This window comes from Alosa alosa, chromosome 17 (genome assembly GCF_017589495.1).
Source record: "Alosa alosa isolate M-15738 ecotype Scorff River chromosome 17, AALO_Geno_1.1, whole genome shotgun sequence".
NCBI lineage: Eukaryota > Metazoa > Chordata > Actinopteri > Clupeiformes > Clupeidae > Alosa > Alosa alosa.
Window position 1 is genome coordinate 31,175,038 of NC_063205.1, and position 3,601 is coordinate 31,178,638.

Consider the following 3,601-nt stretch of genomic DNA (forward strand, 5'->3'; position numbering starts at 1 on the left):
AATAAATAGCAAACTAGTAATTACCTAACCCTTTGTTAATATTTGTTAATTGTTACTAAAATATCTCAATCAATCAATCAATCAATCAACATTTATTTGTATAGCACTTTACAACAACCAGTAGGTGCCCAGAGTGCTTCACATCAGAAGCTAAGGATAAAAACAGCATATCAAGCAGTAAAAAGATTGACATGTAGACTTAAATAAATAACTAGAATTGTCACACCACTATAGCATATTAAAAGCCATTCTAAACAAGTGAGTCTTTAGTTTAGACTTGAAAAGACCAATGTCCGTTATTGTCCGAATATCAGGGGGTAGCTTATTCCAGAGTTTCGGGGCCAAAACCGCAAAAGCCTGCTCACCCCACCGTTTATACCTGGACCTTGGGACCTCTAACACCAATTGGTTAGAAGACCGCAAAGACCGGTTGTGCTCACGCAGGGTCAACATCTCGGATAAGTATTCTGGGGCCAGGGCATTAAAAACAAACAATAAAATCTTGAACACTATTCTATAACACACAGGGAGCCAATGTAGTGTATAAAGAACAGGAGTAATATGTTCGCGTCTAGGTGTGTTTGTTAAAAAGCGGGCAGCAGCATTTTGCACAAGTTGCAGACGTGAGATGGACGTTTGACTCAAGCCAGCATACAAGGCATTACAGTAATCGAGTCTTGAACTAATAAAAGCATGAATCGCCTTTTCTAAATCATGCCTGTTAAGAAAGTTCTTAACTTTAGCCAGGAGACGGAGCTGGAAAAAACTTGTTTTAACCACATTACTGATTTGCTTGTGAAATTTCATGTTACAATCAAAAGTAACCCCCAAATTTCTAACAGCTGGCTTGAGATAAGTAGCCAGAGCTCCCAAACTTAGAGCTGGACCGTTTGGTGTCCCAGCAGTACTGAAAATGATGCACTCAGTTTTGGCTTCATTCAAGTTAAGAAAGTTTTGTGATAGCCACAACTTAATGTCGTGAATACAGCTAAGTAGGGAATCTAATGCTGCGCTGTCATTCAGTTTCATAGGCAAATAAATTTGCACATTGTCTGCGTAACAGTGAAAAGACAAGTTGTGCTTTCTTATAATGGCCCCAACGGCAGCATGTATAGGGAAAACAGGGTCGGGCCAAGAATCGAGCCTTGGGGTACCCCACAAGAGAGAGGAGCAGTTGACGAGGAAAAATCACCAAGAAATCACCAAGCATGACAGAGAAGCTCCTGTTTGTCAGATAGTAGCCAAACCATTTAAGTGCCGAGCCTCGGATGCCTACACAGTGCTCAAGGCGGGAGAGAAGGACTGCATGGTCCACTGTGTCATCAAAGGCCGCTGTGAGGTCCAAAAGCACTAAAACGGCAGGGTTCCCAGCGTCTACAAACAAAGTAATATCATTGTGTACTCTCAACAGTGCAGACTCTGTACTATGAGGGATTATAATCTGTCTGTGTATATTACTATATTACTAATATATTAATTAAGCTTATTACACGGCTCTTCAGAGTGCTGCAGAACATACAGGCATGTATCCATAATGATTTGCCAATTTGTGTTAATTTGTGTGTGTGTGTGTGTGTGTGTGTGTGTTACCCTCATGATGCGAGTGTTGGAGGCAGGCACTCTCTCATCATCAATGTTGCTGTTCTGGATGGACTTGGCAGCTCTGCTGTAGTCTCCTCTGGCACTAAAGACAGCACATACACATTTTAATGCACAAAAAAGATTAGTGTTGTGTGTGTTAATCCGTCTCTCTATAAAAACTTTTCAAATCTGAAATGTGTTAAATTATTTATACTCTACTTATGTGTGTGTGTATTTGTATATATGTGTGTGTGTGTGTGTGTGTGTGTGTGTGTGTGTGTACACATACGTGTATGTACCTGTAGCTCAGCGGAATAATGATTGAGCTGTGAGCTGAACTGATGCAGGGAGCAGCTGTAGCAGGTTGGGTCAAGCAGGAGAACGGCATGATGGGCCGGGCGAAGGACCAAGAGGCCCACCAGCTCCCTGATGGTGAACCCCATTGAGCTCAGCTGGCCCTGCAGCCGCTCCTGCAGCCGACTAGCACTGTCCCACTGTGTGTTCACAAAGGGTTACGCATGCACAGCCTGCACACACACACACACACACACAATGCAAATACATACTTGAGAATAACATCTCCCATATATTGTTTCACATTCTAATACAGACATGACCACAACTGTGGAGTTTACCTCATCAAAGCGCACCTCCATAGCAGGCACTCCTTCAAAGGGAGTAAAGCTGTAAGCACCACTGCTCAAATTAACTCTGCCACCAAACCACATACTTAGAATACCCCCCTGTGCATTTAATGAACAGACAGTACAGAATCTGTGCTTACCAAAATTCATCTTGAGGAATCAGTAGATGTGGAATGACAGAAACCTCAGGAAGGGTAGCACATCCGCAGGAGATGGTAGGTCTACTAAAAGTAAATGAAAGAAGTTTGAGTTCACTAATAAGAAGAGTAGATCCGTTGATCTCGTTGAGGCTTGGTTTCAACCCGCACGTCTTCCTCTTGACTTGTCTTGCCCACAATCCCTTTTGACACTGATTGAGGGGTGTTTTGGAAAAAGACATTGTACATAACAGTTAGACCGAAGACCAGGAAACAGAACAGAACAGAACAGAACAGATGTATAACAATGAACAATGACAGTCAAATCTATGGACAAGGAATTTTATGGATAAATAGCATATTGAGCCATGCAGAGCTGTAAACAGAAAAGTTGTTAAACTCAAATTGTAGTAAAGACCACAGGTCAACACCCTCTATGGCCTGTAGCCTATACTAGCGCCTTGTGAGAAGGCAGAACTGAATAGTTCACTCTGCGAGCACAAACTCACAAAAGGGGCTAGGTCATCTTACTAATGTTAGATTTGACTACTGCTAGCAACAATGCTAAGTCAACTACCTACAATCACGTCAGGTTTAACTAGGTATATTAGCCATTTGACCTCCAAATGAAGTTGAAGAATTCAACTCTTCAATGAAGAAAAACATATTTCCATTGATTGCCTCTATTACCTAGCTAACCAAGATAGATACAATGCTTACTAGCAAGTGGATTCTATATGGCTAGCATAATGATAATTGAGCTCATGTTCAAAATAGGAATTCAACAAGCAACGACCAAAAAAAAAAAAAATGAGCAGGTATGAATAAATAGGCAAACCTCCAAAGTAATGCATGTAAACAAACCATAAACGAGATATTTTGCATCTACTTACACACCGAGCAGAGAGGTTTCTTTTATCAATATGGGCAGCAAGTTGGCAGTGTCGCAAAATAATGACATCAGGAAGAACTCCACATTTTCAAAGTTTAAGTAGCTAGACTTTCGCCACGAAGGGATATTTAATTATGTTATAAAAAGGCTATTTAAAATCTTTATATTGATCGTCCTCCAACTAAACAAATTCTGGATATATTAGTGGCTCTCAATTTTAAAAAGAAAATAAAACATGGGTCTAAACAAAAAAAAACGATTTTTTTTTTATGTATTACAAACGTAAACCTTTAGCATCGTGACCAAAAGGTTACCTAATTATCAAATTTTAAGTACTGCTATCAAAC

At 40.4% G+C, this 3,601-nt stretch overlaps 1 long non-coding RNA gene across 1 annotated transcript; it reads right to left on the reverse strand.

The window, feature by feature from the left end:
- Positions 1-1,957: 1,957 nt before the first annotated feature.
- Positions 1,958-3,300, reverse strand: LOC125310932. The gene is made up of 3 exons (XR_007196389.1): positions 3,256-3,300; positions 2,366-2,449; positions 1,958-2,108 (listed from the first exon to the last, which is right to left on the reverse strand). It is a non-coding gene; the product is annotated as an uncharacterized LOC125310932 (long non-coding RNA).
- Positions 3,301-3,601: the final 301 nt, after the last annotated feature.